The 17633-nt window shown below is 38.2% G+C and overlaps 1 pseudogene; it reads left to right on the forward strand.

Annotated features, from left to right (window-relative positions):
- Window positions 1-818: 818 nt before the first annotated feature.
- LOC140855892 (uncharacterized) lies at window positions 819-15708 on the forward strand (annotated as a pseudogene).
- The last annotated feature ends 1925 nt before the right edge of the window (window positions 15709-17633 follow it).

Below are 17633 nucleotides of genomic sequence, written 5' to 3' on the forward strand. Positions count from 1 at the left end.
GATAATAAATTCAGTGCTCCATATCCAGATGTCAATATAGTATTTGTCACTGTAGGTTTTATTTGTTACTTTTTTGTTTTAACGAGAATGTGGCTTGATGGTGGGGGTCGACTTCTCGTATAGATTGAAATGTTAAGGATCAACTGCTTTATTCAGATAGTTTACCAGGTGATCTCAAGCAGTACTCATATTCTTTCTCTCATTAGAGTTTTTTTTTTTTGTCATAATTTATGATGGCCATGTTTTGTGTTGCAGTTATCAGCTTTCACAGGAAAGCCGGGAGAGAGTGGGAGAATGATATTTCTCCAGAAATTAAACAAAAAGAAATCTCTCAAATTGTTTTGCCGGCCTTCTCCACCGCTGTCCGCTAATCCCAGCCTTCTCCCCCATCTTGTTTCTATCATTCAAGCTACCACGCCTAGTCTCCTCCTCAAGGATAATTCGGATACCGGAAAAAGGATAGGAGAACGGTCTGAGACATGGATTGGACTTATTCCAGTCGGTGGTAGAATGAGAGGCTTTTTTTTTTTTGGTTAAACAAATCCAGTTGAAGTAGATTAATCTGATGAATGGATTAACTCGGATGTGGGCAGGTTAAAGGTATCAGTAAAAAAACTGTGCTGTTTGGAAGCATAAATGAAAACTTGGGGTCAATTCCGGGATAACTTCAATCCAAGCACAGCTTAAGCGGACCACGCTATAAGCTGGAACCTGGTAACCCAGCAAGAAGGGAGATTTAAGACAAGCTGAAGGGAATCCGGCTCAGCGCTACCAAGTACCAACAAAATATACTTAATTGGAAAGAAAGATAGATAGAGAAGAAGCTTGCGGGTGCGCGAATGGGCGTTTACACGTCGACCCTGAACTTTTTTCCCTTCCTTTTCGGACTCGAGCGAAAAAGAAAAGCTTGATAGGTCTTGGATCTCTCTGCTGCTGCGTCAAGGTCAGTCGAAGCGGGCCTTCTACTCCCCAACCCTTCTCCTCCTCCTCTTATGGCGTCGTCCTCGTCGTCCAAGTCTTCTTCTACTGCTGCCTCCACTCCGCTCCTCCACCCCCTCCATCTGCGGCCAAGAAGGGCTTCTTCCGTCGCATCCTGCCGTTTTTCCTCGCCGCCAATCTCGGCGTCGGAGGTCTGGCTTCCTCTTTTCATCTCCTTCTTTACCCTTTTATTCTTCATCCATTTTCTTGATCTTTTTCTTCTTTTATATTAAATGATATGGGCGTTTTTTGGTATCTCGTTCGTGTTTTATTTGTGACTCTGATCCATGTGAAAAGTGGAGCTTTAATCCCTAGATTTAGGTTACCCTAATTTTCTGCTTGGCATATGGATCTTGTTAGCAGAGAAAGTGTTTATCCTTTTTTTATAATTATTTTCGATTAGAACTCCGTGGTGCTGTTTGTGATTTGACAATTTATCAATCTATGAAGCTGTGATGATGATTCAGGTTTATTGTTGGTTTGAATATCAAACGAAGTAGGGAGTTTTTTTTTCTTTTTTTTGATTTTTCTCATAATATATTACTTTGATGACTGACTTCCTTCTATAAACTAGTTATGATGGAGGCAAATGCAAGGGTTTTGATCAATTTTGAGAAACGGAATTTTACGATTTTACCATCATGCAGTGTCAATCAGAACATCGTGCTAATTCGTTAGAACTGCAGCCAAAAAAAAAAAAAAAGCATGATCTTGACTCGAGGTTCAGCATATCTGGAGCATGTTTTTACTCTGCAGTCGCAGCTCAGATGTGTTGACAAGAACTTGTAATAAGCTTTTAAGATGATGATACTGTTTTCTAAAATTATATGATAAATTGCTAGAAACGTATCACTTGTGGTTAATATTCTTGCACTTGAAAAGTTAAGAAAATTAATACGAGCACACTGTATATTTCTCTACTTTGAGATGAAAATTCTCAATGCGAGTCATGTCTTGAAACTTTTGATATGCTAGCTGTGTTCTGAATGCTAAACTGTAAAATTTCAAAGCTCTCTTCATGGATTTGTTATGTTTGGACTTGGTGTATAGCAATCTTTAGACATAATGTGCTTTATGGCATCCAAATAAGCACCTCAAGCTACATTCGAATGTGGAGGATCTTGGATTGTGTTTAAAATGGCTTATCTAATAATTGTTTTAAAAGGTGAAGCTGTTAGACATCAGTTTGATGATAATGAGAGAATCTAATAGAAATGAGGCATGAATTGGAGAGTGAGGCTTATGCAAGTCATGCATCTAAACTTACTCCCTGCCTTTTATTGGAGGCATAGGCCTTTTCCTTGATTTATTTTCATGAGCAAAAGAAGGAAAGCATAATGATATATAAAAGATGATTATTTTGTACAGAATGAAGTGCAAAACTTTGGCACAAGAAGATCTACTATTGTATACAATTCAGGCTTTTCCAAGATTTTGTAACAGATGATACTAGAGCCAAGCATCGTATCTTTTAGATTATTTGATCTAGTATTTCTGCAAGGTACAGACTACAGAGTGCTGGAATGTCACTATTTAAGGCTGAGCATGATATCCATGTGTAAACACAAAACTTATATCCTATATATGTTTCTCTTTCACATTATTTTTTCTTGGTTCCTACATGAATTTTTGGATCATTATGAATCTTAAAGCTTACTCCATACACCTTGCCTCATTGAAAATCTAAATATCTCACCTTTATGGTATTGCTAGCATAGCCTTATCGTTCATTGTATGAATGACATTCTCATCTTATCCTGGATCTTTGGCTCAATCGAAATAAATTGTACTTTGATTGTACCTGTATTCATCTTGTATAAATATTGTGGTGGTCAGTATTGTTTGCTGGGCCATCTTTGAGTTAGTCAACACGATTGTTTTGGTATTACCCACATTGTTTTGGGCTTGTGCTTACTACTTCGGGTTAATCATCAAGCAAATAAATATATATTCAGTGGAGTGAAAGCGATGCAGGACATGATCTAGAATTCAGATGCTATGGTTTTAAAGATGTGACATGCAATTTAAAACCCATGCAAAAAGATTAAGATTAGCAATTAACTAATAATTCAGCAGACAAACAGATCTATTCAAGTTCTTACCTCGATGATTAAGATATAATCAGATTAAAGAAAAAAAATTAAGCAGATGATGGATGAATTCTAGATCTAAAGTTCTACGGATCGTAGGCAATTAAGAAACCACCTATGATTAGGATATATCTCTAGATCTTAACATGCAAATCTAATAATTAAGGAATAGGAACTCGCAGAGAAAATCAATAATAATTTTAAAAAAATACCGATTGAAGAGATTTCACAAGAGATATGTCAAATAAGCCCTGGAGGAGCGAGTTCAATTCCGTTGGAGATCAAAGACGTTCATGTTCTAGATTGATCGCAAGGTAGGGTCGATGGATGTCGTTGCATAGATTGAAACTTCAGCAATGAAATCGTAGTGCAGAATTTAATTTAAAGGAGAATAAAAGAGGAGAGAGGGGAGAAAGTAGAGAGATAATAAGAGGAAGAAGAGGAGGAAGAAAAAGGAGATGTGAAATATTTTATTCTAAAAAAAAATTTGTGTTCTCTGTTTTTTTTTTTAACAAGCCTTTTATAGGCTAAACTAAACATAGAACAAACCACTTGGGACTCTTTTGCTTTTAAACTCAAAACCACTTAGGACTCCTTATCCCTATCCAAAATTTCAATTTAAATTAAACTAGTCCTAGTCTAACTAAAATAGACTAGAATCAATCAAATAAAAATAAACTGGCTAACAAGATCTGATCCAATAGACTTAATTGGGCTAGATTTATAAGATCTCATAACTAAAACTCAAAATAGAAGAAATAAAGAACTAAATCAAGATCCAATTTAATTAATTAAGCCAAATAGATGTCGATCTGGTATTCTGGTGTCGTCCATGTGTCCAAGTTGGCTCCGATCAGTCATCACTAGCGATGGTGTCCGCACCAATTCCCTTGGGAAGCGAAGAACTTGGCTCCATCAAGGAAATATCGGCTCTACTCTGATAATGCTCTAGCAGATCTAGATCAATCCCCTGCAGCTGCTCTGGGGTAATCCAGGTATCTTCAGTCTCCATTCTCCCTTGCCATCGAACCAGATATCACTGGTAGTCTCGATTCCTGGTGGAAACAACTTGCTCATCTAGAATACTTTCAATTTGATCATGTCTCTTAGTTATTTTGGACTGTGGGCATTCAGGTTGGGGTTCACTCTCAATAGAAGGATCAGGCTCAAACGGATCACTGGATATTATTATTGGCTCCTTATATCTTATTAGATCTGAAATGTTAAAGGGAGAGCTAATACCCTAATCAGATGGTAAATTTGTAATATATGCATTCGATCCTAGTTTTTTTAAGATCTTGAATGGACCTGCTCCACGTGCTTGTAATTTTTAACGATTCCTGGAGGAAACCGTTCTGGCCTAATCTGTATTAAATATAATCACCCTCGGCAAAATCCTGAACTTATCTGTGAGAATCTGCTAAGTGTTCATATAGTTGATTGCTGATATAAATCTTTTTGCAAATTTATTTATGCAGACTTCTAACATGCTGTGCAAATGATTCTGCTGGCTTTGACACTTTAGCATGCAATGGCAATGGGATAAGGTCAACTGGCTTCCTAGGTTTATAACCATACACTATCTCAAATGGACTCATGCCAATGGACCTATTGATAGAACTATTATATGCAAACTTAGCTTGAGGTAAAAGAAGATCCCAATTACTTACCTACCAAACATGAAAGTAAATTTTCTAAACTTCTATTTACGACTTCAGTTTGGCCATCAGTTTATGGGTGAATGATGAAGAAAACTTTAGTTCTGTCCTCATTAAATGCCATAAGATTTTCTAAAAATAGTTCATTAATCTAACATCCCTATCAGATATGATTGTCTTCGACAATCCATGCAACTTAATGATTTCATCAAAATATATTCGAGCTACTTTTGAAGCATCAGACATTTTGGGACAAGATAAAAAATGGGCCATTTTTGAAAACTTATCCACTACCACGCAAATTGAATCATTCTTTCTAGCAGTTCGTGGCAATCCCAAAACAAAATTCATGCTAACATCTTGCCATGGACAGTCAGGTACAAGTAGTGGGGTATAAAGTCCAGTGTTTTGCTTGTGTTGTTTTGCCAAAATGCAAGTCTGATATTGGATAACTATCTGGGCAATATCATGCTTCAAACTAGGTCAATAGAATTGATTCTCTACATCCTCAATGGTCTTATTTTTATCAAAGTGTCCAACTAGTCCGCCAGCATGCAATTCCCACACAAGAAAATCTCGGACAGATGTTCGGGGGATACACAATTTATTGTTTCTAAACAAATAGCCATCTTGCAAAACATAATCATTATACTCTTTAGATGGTCCTTGCTGAAATAAGGAATAAACGTTCTTAAAGTCAGGGCACTCTACATATTCTTCTTTAAGCTTTTCAAACCCTATAACTTCAACACTAACAGTCGAAAGTAGAGAAACTCTCCGATTGAGTGCATCCATAGCTCGATTTTCTACTCCCGTTCGACGCTTTAGAACAAAAGTATAGGCTTGAAGAAATTCAACCCATTTAGCGTGTCTAGGGTTTAGTTTCTTTTGGGAGTTTAGAAACCTAAGAGCTTCATGGTCAGAATAAAGGATAATTTCTTGCGGTAGCAAATAATGTCTCCAATATTTCAAAGCCTGAACTATCGCATAAAATTTCTGGTCATATGTAGAATACTTAAGTTTTGCATCATTTAATTTTTCACTAAAATATGCCACAGGATGACTTTCTGACTCAAAATTCCTCCTATACCACACCTGATGCATCACATGCAACCTTAAAACCTTTGAAAATCAGGAAGATGCAAATAGGTGCATGGGTCATTTTCTCTTTAATCTCTTGGAAAGCCTTTATTGGCAGCTGTTGTCCACTCAAAGGTTTTTTCCTAATGCATTCGTAATAGGGCCATGATGTACTAAGCCTCTAATGCATTGGCGGTAGAGGTCGCTAGGCCATGAAAACTACAAACGTCGTGTATACTCTGAGGCATTGGCCACTCACTATCGCTTTGATCTTTCAGGATCAGCAGAACATCCTCAGGAGTCACTACGAACTTAAGAAAATTATTCGATCAGTCAAAGTCACATTTCTTTAAGTTCGCTAAAGGTTCTCAGCTTTAAGGGTCAACAAACCGTCGAAGGTGGTCTAAGTGATCATCCCTAGATCGACTATAATGAGGATATCATCGAAGTATATGACATGAATATACCATGAATGGCCGTGTACCTAAGTCATTATCTTCATAAAGTACTAGATGCATTGGACAAGCCTAAAGGCATGATCAACCATTCGTAAGACCATCCTTCATCTTGAAGACAGTTTTCATTCACTTCTAGCTAATTCTCACCTGATGGTATCCACTTTTAAGGTCTATCTTTGAAAGATAATGGATCCTGCCATCATATCGCATATCATCTGTGGAGAATTGGCAACGATACTTAACAGTATCTTATTAATGGAGCCGCTATCTACGCACATTCTCCAAGTACATCTTTCTTCCGGAGTAAGAAGCGCGGGCACCACCATGGACTCAACTCTCTAACAAACTCTTTTTTTAGAAGCTCTTCAACTTGTCTTTTTAACTCAGCATGCTCAGTAAGATTTAATCGTAATGTGACAAATGTGGTAGAGTGGATTCTCGAAACTAGATCTATAGCGTGCTGAATATCACGCATCGGTGGTAAGTGGTTCGGGAGATCTCGGGGAAAACATCCTTAAATTCATCAAGAGGGGAACTATCTCCTAGAGATACTCGATCGGGGTTCTTCATGAACTTTCTTACAGCTAAGATCCAAATCGATGATCCTTCAGTCATTTCCTTCTCAATTCTTTAACACTGATTAAATGTAGATCCTTTTCTTAGTGCTAACTTTGGCTCCCACATTTTCTTTCTTAGAAGTAGTCTTGGTGGAGAGATTTGACCGTAATTTTCTTTCCTTTATCCTGAAACTACCGAATTTGATCATCCAAAGGTGTGATATCCTGGTCGTATAACCACAACCTTCCTAAAATAATATACCAACCCCATTGGTAGTACATTATACCAGACTTTAGCTTGAAGGAATGAAATTGAATAGAACTAGGCACCTATGCTTGATTGGGATAGATGATGCATCTACCCATTAGACTTTATAGGGACTCGGATGATCTACAGGTGCTAAACCTAGATGGGATACAGCATCAGTGGAGATTGCATTTATACAACTTCCACTATTTATGATCACCTGACATGCTTCATCACCATGCTAACGTAGTATGAAAATAGTCGTTTGTCAGCAATCTTCACTTTCTTTTGGCTGAGCGACTATACATTTGACCACTCCCATCTTTCTTTAGAATCTTGCTCTATCCGAATATAGCCTAGAACATCTTCATCTTCCTTAAATTCTTCAGCTAACTTGGGATTAGCCTCATAAACTTCTCCTTTTTTAGTTTCAACACTCAGGCTCTTTCTTTTCAGTTCTCCTAAGTGTAAGGCTCTAAAAGACATGTGTAGATAGAGTCCATAGCCTAGCACTTAAACATCTGACTGTGTGATAGGTCCACTAGTCTTCGATATATCTAGTATTCCCTTTCCCTTATCATTTCTTCTCACTGGAGAATCCACATTCGAAGGTCGATAGGTGGATTTGACTAGTGCTAGGTCTAGGACTTGAAAGGGTAGGTCGGCTCAGGTCAGATCGACGAGAATCGGATATCTTTGAAATCTTTCAACATTCTATGGTAGCTGGTAGGCTGCTCTCAAAGAGTCACTCATGTAAGATAGCTCTCGCTGGATGTCCTCCGGAGACCAGCTCTGATCTTGATTAGGTGACATCCCTATTCTCGGTGACACTACACGTATAAGGAATTCATCAAATTTCGCGATGTACTCCGAGACAGGTCGATTTCCTTGAGTCATTCTCTCCATTGATCTAGGATGTTGTTGTAGGATGTGGAAGGTATTTCTCACCAGCTTTTCTTCATCTCCTTCCAGTTTCTATAGGCTCTTGTCTCTTATGCTCAGCTAGATGCTCTAGATTATGCAATACATTTAGCTTGACTGATTAACTTCATTTTGGCAACTAATTTTTCGGACTTTAGACATGTAATACCACTCGAGAAGTGGTCCATATCTGCCTCCCAGTCCAAATACTCCTTAGAGTCAAGCAACCATTGAAGCTGGGTGCTTCTATCTTAACACTTCTTAGGACATGCTCTCCTGATCCATGGGCTCGCGATAGGGCGCTATCTAACCTACGACCCATATCTAGACCCTGGGGAATGTAAGGTCCTCTCTGAGCTAGGGGCATAGTGGGGTATCAAGGTTAGGTGTCATCTGAGAGGGGTTGGCTTGGTCTATTTCCTGACGAGCTCTAGGATTTCTACGTTCTCCTGAGGAGTCTCAAAATTAACTTGATTGGGATGTTCCTCTTCTAAAACCCTACCCTAACGGTTAAGTTTTGAACTGCATTATTTGTATTGGCATGTCATCACTCAGTTCTTAAAGTCTGTGTTTAAATTTGTTAATTGCTCCATCATGCTTCAAACATAGCTATTATATTGGGATCCATGCTAGATGTAGATGCGAATACCGTAAGTACTCGACCCCTGATCTAGTTGGCATACGCTAGTCGCCAAATCTAAAGTTTCAGAAATTTTTTTTTTGTGCAGATTCTTAACGATCAGCAGATTTCAATACTAATTTTGATGACCTACGGACCTCTGATTGCAACAAAATTTAAAACACCATTTCCTAGATGAGTCACGACTCTAGTCACAAAATTTCATGATTTTAGGAGTTTTCTAGGGACAAGACTCTAAAATTTTTCAAGGTTGCTTGCTGCAGAATTTCTGGTACAGAATTTCTGGTACAGGACGGCTTACTAGAATAATTGACAACTCTAGAGTTTTAGAATTTAATAAAATTTTAACCGAAGACTCTCTAGTAAGTTAGGTTTCTTTCCACCAAATTTTAGAATTTTCTGATGTCGTTTGCCCCAGATTTTTGTAGAAGATTTCAGATCGGATCTGAATTCTGTTTGCAGATTTTCAGTGCAGAATTTAAACCTAATGCAGATTCTAATCACCTAATCAAACCTATAGGCTCTGATACTAAAATTGATGCGGGACATGATCTAGAATTCAGATGCTATGGTTCTAAAGATGCGACATGCAATTTAAAATCCATGCAAAAAGATTAAGATCAGCAATTAACTAATAATTCAGCAGACAACAGATCTATTCAAGTTCCTACCTCGATGATTAAGATATAATCAGATTAAGAAAAAATTAAGCAGATGGTGGATAAATTCTAGATCAAAGTTCTACGGATTGAAGGCGATTAAGAAACCACCTATCATTAGGATATATCTCTAGATCTTTAACATGCAAATCTAATAATTAAGGATAGGAACTCGTAGAGAAATCAATAATAATTTTAAAAAAATACTGATTGAAGAGATTTCACAAGAGACACGTCAAAATAGTCCTGAAGGAGCGAGTTCAATTTTCTTGGACATCAAAGACGTTTGTGTTTTGGATTGATCACAAGGTAGGATCGATGGATGTTGTGTGTAGATTGGAACTCAGCAATGGAATCGTAGTGCAGAATTTAATTTAGAGGGGAATAAAAGAGGAGAGAGGGAGAAAGTAGGGAGAGAAGAAGAGGAAGAAGAGGAAGAAGAGGAGGAAGAAAGAAGAGATGTGAAATATTTTATTCTCAAAAAAATTCTGCGTTCTCTTTTTTTTTTTTTAACAAGCCTTTTATAGGCTAAACTAAACATAGAACAAACCACCTAGGACTCTTCTGCTTTTAAATACCAAAATCACTTAGGACTCCTTATCCTATCCAAAATCCCAATTTAAATTAAACTAGTCCTAACCCAACTAAAATAGTTAGAATTAACCAAATAAAAATAAACTGGCTAACGAGATCCAATCCAATTGACTCAATTGGGCTGGATTTACAAGACCTCATAACTAAAACTCAAAATAGAAGAAATAAAAATCAAGATCTAATTTAATTAATTGAGCCAAATAGATGTCGATCTAGTACTCTGATGTCGTCCATGTGTCCAAGTTGGCTCCGATCGGTCATCACTAGTGATGGTGTCCGCACCAGAAAGTAGTATCTTTTGAATAGGTGAATCCATGCTGGCATAATCTATTCTCCACTTTCCTACCCATTAACTTCCTCTGCTCTTTCCTTTGCTTCTTTGTCAACTTAAGCATCAAATTATACTAGTGGAGTTCCACTTAACTCTGTAGAATGGGACAGATGGAATGGAAAATAATTATTAGGAAAATCAGGTAATTGTTGGGAATAGATTTTGTGTTCTTAATTGAGGCATCACAAAACTAGCACTTAGGTATAACTATTGATGGAGCTTATAAGGCTATGCATGTAGATACTTTTTTTAGATTAGGAAGGAATACAAAAGATACGATGTGGTAGGAGCAAGATATGTAATACTAGGAGAAAATTGAGTAGAAGTAAATGTTTAGTTTATGAGTCAGCTAAGAAACTTCTCTTCCCTTATTTATTTGATGCTGGACAAGCACGAAATTGCTCTCTTAGTGATCTTAAGGTTTGAGATCTGTTCGAAACAAAAATTTTGCCCCAAAAAGGTTCAGTTCTTAGCATATCAAATCAAGAGGACCAAGACATGGTACATTCCTCTGGTTGTGTTTTAGAATATCTCCATAAAAAGAACTAGATCAGTCATAACATGTTGTGGTAGGTATCAAATTCTATTGTTGTGAAAAGGTAAGTTTTATCGATCCTAATTAACTCAAAAAACAATATCAAGAATTCTGGACCATGCTTTGACAGATACTATTTGAAGCTATGCTTATATTATATTTGAAACTAAACCTTAACATTGCAGCTTATATTGATGTAATATCAATGTAAATAAACAGTCTGAATTTTATATTGTTAGCAGATGCGTAATCTTGATAATTCCTCAAAAGAATTAAATAATTCAAGAAATGTATTACTTGAAGTGGAGATGGAAAGCTGTAAAAATCATTATTGGCTTTTTAACTTAAATTGTTTGATCATCCTGTCCACCTGGCTTTTTGTTTTTTGAAAGATTGGTGTATTGTAAAACAAGAAAAATGTATTTTACACAGAATATTTGAAGAAGAAAGCCAAATTACTGAAATTTTGAAGCGTAACTTCAAGTGTATACAATGAATTATCACGAGAGGAAATTTTACTTAAGATCCATCTGAAAGGCTTGAAATTTTAAAGGCCATGCTGAAAACCAGAATGTCACTATAAAGTTGGAGGTATAAATACTTGTAATATCTTCTAAGTAATAGAGTTGTTTCTGCCTTTTTTTCTCATTGACAACTGTATTTGTATCTGTTTATGATGGAGATATATCAAAAAGTAGAGTTGACAATCAGATTGCCCACATTCCAAATTGGCATTTTGAACTTTCAAAGTTAATCAGAATTTAATCATGTGAAAAATTGGCATTTTAACCTGCATTTGATACTTGCATTAGATTTGCTCGAACTATATATAGGGCTCAGAATGTGGATTTGATCTGACTTTTCAGGTTCCAGTCAAATGGGATTTGAATAATTTCCAATCTTTTGACATCCGACATGTCATCAAATTTGATTTTGCATATGAGTTAAACTGAAATATTATGATGTCACAATCTCTACTCCTCTCGCACTGCTCCAACCTACTCTGAGCCTCCTCCCTACCCACCCCCAGCTCCTCCAAAAAGGGGGAAATAAAGGAAAAACTATCGATCTCCCTCTTTACCTTGTATAGCCTGCTTTGAATTGGAATTCCCAGCCCCTTCTTTGCCCTCCTTTGCCTATACTGATTGTGGAGAGCTCACTTTTAGCCCCTCCCACTTCTTTTTCTTCACTCCCTCTCTTTGCATGCCCCACCTTAACCTACCACAATTTGGAACTCTACCCATATGCCTAGCGCCCTGCCCTCCCCCACTCATCATCCCTCTTCTACCTAACCCTGTCCTAGCTGAATCCTGAGCAGCCCCTCAAACCCTCTTTTTTTTAAAAAAAAAAATTCAGTCTTCTTCCCCAGTCCCATCCTAACTTGCTCCAACTACTCTACCTTCCCCATGTCCTAAACACAAATTGAAGCCAAATCCAATCTGACTTGTCAATAGAGTAAGATCAATTATAATAGATTCATACTTCATAAATATACTGTTTTCGTTAAATTAATAAAGAGTGTAAGGTCTACTTACCTCTTCCACTTTGAACCTTCAAAATTCGCTAGGAAAGTTGGCTAAACCAATTCAAAAACATTAAAGATGAAATTAATTCCTATTTGATGATTTTAATAGTATTAAATAATAAGAAAAGGAGATCATCGGTTGGGTGACAGTGTTCGGTAGCTCTAGATGGGTCAAGTCTAAGCGATTCAATCAATGAGTCATAAAGCACGATCTGGATCAAGGTCAAGCTCATTCAATAGGGTTCATTAATAATGACTTTCCAAGACATTGAACAGGCCTGAGTGGATCGGTCACAAAGGAGATCGGGACCCTTCATTTGGGTCCATGGACCTGCTTAGAGAGAGAAAGAGGGAGAAGAGGGAGAAGAGAGAGGAAGAGAGGGACAAGTGTTCTCTGTTTTTTGTCCTTCTTTTTCTTCTTTGGTAAAATAGCAAAAGAAGAAGGGGGTGGATCATGGTGGTTTGGCGAAGTGGCAGTAGGGGATAGTGGCGGGCAGTGGGGAGTGGCCAGCGACAATAATCGGTTGGCAAGAAAATAAAGACAAAGGCCGAAAAACAAGGGATAGAGGATTTTTTTTCTCATTTTTGGCTATTGGCCGCTCACCGACTGCCATGACTCTACTAGGAAGGGTCATAGGGAGCCTGAGGAGTCCCTCTAGGGGTCCGGTGTCAAGAGGTGATGGAGCTGGTGGTCAAAAAGAGGGATAGAGGGGCTGGAAAATAAGGGAAGTGAAAAGATGACATTCTGGGTCGATTTTTGGCCAATTTATCAATGGAATCCAGTCGGCAACGGCTCCTATCACCGAGGAAAGGGAAGAGAAAGGGGAATTGGGACTGACTTTGGGCTCTGGCAATGTATCCAACCTCGATATCCGGCGACCATAGTGAAAGGGAATCCAACAAAAGCAAGGAGAAAGAGGGAGAAAGGGGAGAGAGAGGTGTGGTGCTTGTGGTAGAGGATCATAGAGGGAAGGGGTGGCTGTTTTATAGAGAGCTTGGGGTCTCGGTGGTTCTAGGACTCTGGCTCTTCCCGGAGAAATTGGAGAGGAGGAAGAAGACTCCTAGGAGTCTTCCATTTTTCCGTTGCATGCAGTCCAGCTAAGCTAGGCTGCAGCTAGGTGTGGCTGGTCAAGTGGATTGGGCCAGACTGGGCCATCGCACCACCTGCTATTTATGCAAGGTCAAGATGGCAACTCCAATAATTAAGGGAATGAAAGTTTTTCTTGGAGATATCAGAGTCTTAACTTTAGTCTGCTTCAGACCTTGGACTAGTGTTTAAATTCAGTCTTTTAGAGCCCCATAACCAACCAGCTTGAAGTGCCTCAAGATGGTGACTCCAAAAATTAAGGGAATAAAAGTTTGGCCTTGTGGAGATATCAGAGTCTTACTTTTGCTGTGCTTCGTACCTCCAAGTAGGTACTTGGACTCAGTCTTTTAGAGCTGCATGAGCAACAAGGTTGAAATGCATGCCATTGAAAATATCTGGTCCAACCAACCAGGAAAAAGGAAATTCCTGGTCCAAGGTGTTATAAAGAGCTAATTCTGCTATACATCAGACAACTTCCGAAACTCTGATCCTGACTTAGGACACCATATTTTAATTAGCAGTACATGAAAATAGAGTTGGAAAAAATGTCCGATTTAATTCTCCTTGGATTTACTGAAGATTAAACTATCAATACAACCCAGCTAGATTCACCTCTGGACATTTTCTCCATGATCTCAAACTGCCTATCAACCATGACAATACATTTTTATGGTCCATCTTTTTCTTTGAAGAGTGACCTAATTAGAGTGTGTTGGAAGTTGGACAACTCTTACACTTAAGGTGACAGTGTATCTTGGGCACAGTTGCCTGTTTACCATTCCCCGGCAGGCCGAGTTTCATGCACAAATTTGGTATGCTGCCATCATATAGTGCAGATCTCCACATGGATATGAATTGTAGATGCATGATCACATCCCCAAGACTAATCTTTTGAAGTTACAATGTGTTGTGGAAATTTAAAACACCTGAGGTGACTGTAAACAGGAATACTTGGTACATGAGGGTCCATAAAGCCAATTCTGCAGAGTTGGGATAAGACTAGGTGATCATGGTTACAGTTACGCATTGTGGAAGAAATGCGGTGAAGTGCATATAGATGCTGATGTGTTTCATAAGCAAGGAGATCTGATAAGTTTGATCAAGCAAGTGATTGTTTCAAGGTTTGATGATTCTTTTTTGTTGTCCACATCTTATTATTCTAATGTCTTTATTTAACATCTCAATACAACATGTAACTTTCCTTTTCTTTTCTTTTTTTGCTAATTTTAAAAGAGTGAAAATGAAGCTTGTCCTATGCAGTATCAGTGGCAAGCCACTGCTGTGACCTTTTTAAAACTTGTGTTAAGGTTAATGGATGTTTATCCACACATCAGATGATCTAAAGTTGCCAATAACATAGTGTTACTATTTCAAGACTAGCTTTGTTGTATATGAGTACGTGTGAATGTATTATGCATGCAAGTGGTTTTCCCACTTGAAGAGCGTCATTATTACTTGGAGCCAGACTTCGCTATGGAGTTAGAAAACAAGATGCTGCAGGGTGAGGAAACAAACATAAATCTTCCTAATATATTATTTCTGTTTAGCTTCAATCAGCTTTCAACACTTGATAGCTTTCAACATATTCTACACTTATCGATCTAAGAGTTGATATGTGTGAAATATTATTATGTTATTGCAGAAAGTTATCTTTATTTGGATGTTTTTATGAAAAAAAAAATATTGCTCAAAATTGTTTAGATGTGAACATCAGCTTCCATTAATGGTGTTAGATGTTGTTCTCCCACTTAACAGTCCTGTAACATGCAGTATATGTTCTTGTAAGGACTTCAATGAAACAGCCAGCTGATAAGGATGAAGAAGTTCCTTCTCAAGTTGTCAGCCCTGGTGCTCCAGTTTCTGAGAAGAAATCGTCTGCTGAACCTCCTCCGACACCCATAAAGATGCTCCCTCCCATTCCAGAAGATGAGCAACGCCAGCTTTTCAAGTGGATTCTGGAAGAGAAGAGGAAAGTCAAGCCTAGTGCTCCAGCAGAGAAGAAGAAAATTGATGAGGAAAAAGCTCTTCTGAAACAGTTTATTCGATCAAAATCCATCCCAAGCTTGTAAGAACCTCATCTGTTAGTTAGACTTCATTTAGAGATTGTTGTGCTTGGATTTAATGTGAATGTGTTTTCTGTAGTGTTCAGTTGGCCTTATCTGTTATTTTAGTTATATCTTTGCATTCATCTAAATGGGTTAAACTAGAAATGTATTGTTTAGTTAGATTATAGATTCAGCAGGGCTCCTTGCTTTTCATGCAAGAAAAGTCATGTTCTGGCTTTCAACTGTACCGTGTACAAGGTTATGTTCTATTTGGAAAGTTGTTTAATATGGATGTTCCATTAATCTTTCTTTCTTTCTTTTTTTTTTTTTTGGAGACTTCAAGTTAGAGGTCTTTTCAGCCCATTTGCATCCAACAGTATGATTAGTTTCTGGAATGAGATGAATTTGTGCAGCATGGAATAGGTGACTGGTCGGGGTCATTGCTGATGCTCGTCTTTCTGCGTTCAGCTTATTAGCAGTATCCGACCATTATCTCTGGTTATCTTTGGAAGATCTTTGAAGCCTGTCTGGTAACAAATCTGTTTTCCTGGCATTTGAAGTGATAAAAATCGTAATGGGATCCTCCTTGTTCTCTATTCATTGTTCCGACAAAGAGTCAACTACTGGCTCCGAATGCAGGGTTACCTGGTGCCTTTCATGTTGCGGTTTATCCCCTGCTACTATGATCCAAGTGGTCGGTTTGCACGACAAGCCTTTCTTCCAAATTTGGTGGTTTCGGCCGTCCTACACTCGGTGATTGATATTTGGTAGATACATGGTCCCATTGATGAACCGTTGCATGAATTAATCTTCAAGGTGGTGGTCCATAAATAGTAGCAGAGATGAGTCAAGGATAAAAATGAGGCTACCAACATGCGGTATCACTTTGCGGATGCTGCCGGCATCTCTGTTTCAGCGGATCACTAGATCCAAGAATTGGTTTTTAGGACAAGATTGATAGCAATTATTTACCTCCTGGGGGATTTCTATTCTACCATTGCCTCCCTAAGTTCCAAAAGGAACATCTTCCGTGATAAGTATGATATGAAATTTGTCACAAACGATCAAACGATATGATGAGCCCCACAGTGTGGCGTGTTTGGTGCCAGTGTAGCCCAATCATGAAGATTTTTTCTCTCAGTTAACCAAACTCTAGGAGGGGAGATCACGAGCAAGGTTAGCCATAATGTCTGCTACTGCTTGTTCGACTATGAGAATGAACTGTTTTCGGAGGGTGAAAAATTGAGCTACGATTTTTACAAATGAAGCTTATAAAATTAAATGCGCATGGCCCCCTGTATTACTAGGATGAGACGCAGGAATCGCAAACATGACACACACTAATCGAGAAACAATCCAATTTTTTTCATTAAACAATAAGCTTATAACATTAGATACTTGATGCAGTGACTTACATTTGCCTTGATGGATATATTGGAAGGAAATGGTTTAGTTGCAACGTGCCAGCTACTGTCATGTTGCTCACCACTGCTGACTCTGTAGACACCTATGCTTTCAGGGCCATGGGTACATGGAAACTGTCTCTATGCCATATGATAAGTAACTGCTATATCTTCATAATAAATGAGAAGTATGTGCCACAATCTAAGACCATAAATTTAGGTGCTGTACATCTAGTGAGGATGTGTTTTTTGAGAGAAAGGAAGGGAGACCCACCGATATCAAAATTAGCTAGGTCCAAAACACCAAATATTTAGTCATGCTTCTCTCCTCAATCTTGGACCTCCACTTCGTAGGCAAAGGGGCACCACCAATGGATAATTCCTAGTTTCAAATATTTACCTGTGTTGAATAGTAAAACTTCCGCAGGGCAGATCAACCATTTGGTATGAGGTCCACTTCAAAACATGTATGCACCCAAGAGCAATAGAACCAAGGACCGCATCATACAGGACGTGTATTAGGTATTCATATTATTGATGGCAGCAACAATGCCATTTGCTCTTTGGGTATCCATCTAATACACCTGGTTGTGACCTGGATAGCGCGATCATACCAACACTAAAGCACTGGATCCTATCGGGACAAAAACGACAATTTAGACACCAACCATCAAATTTTACTCACTTTTGTATGCTGGACCTAATGATCCATAATACAATTTCCCTTTTGAGTAAGAGAGAGGTTGATGATAATGATGATGATTTAACACCCAATTTCACCAAGTGCAGGATTCAATAATAGAGTGCCTCCAACAAAGTGTAGCT

This window comes from Elaeis guineensis, chromosome 2, assembly GCF_000442705.2.
Source record: "Elaeis guineensis isolate ETL-2024a chromosome 2, EG11, whole genome shotgun sequence".
In the NCBI taxonomy this organism is placed as follows: Eukaryota; Viridiplantae; Streptophyta; class Magnoliopsida; order Arecales; family Arecaceae; genus Elaeis; species Elaeis guineensis.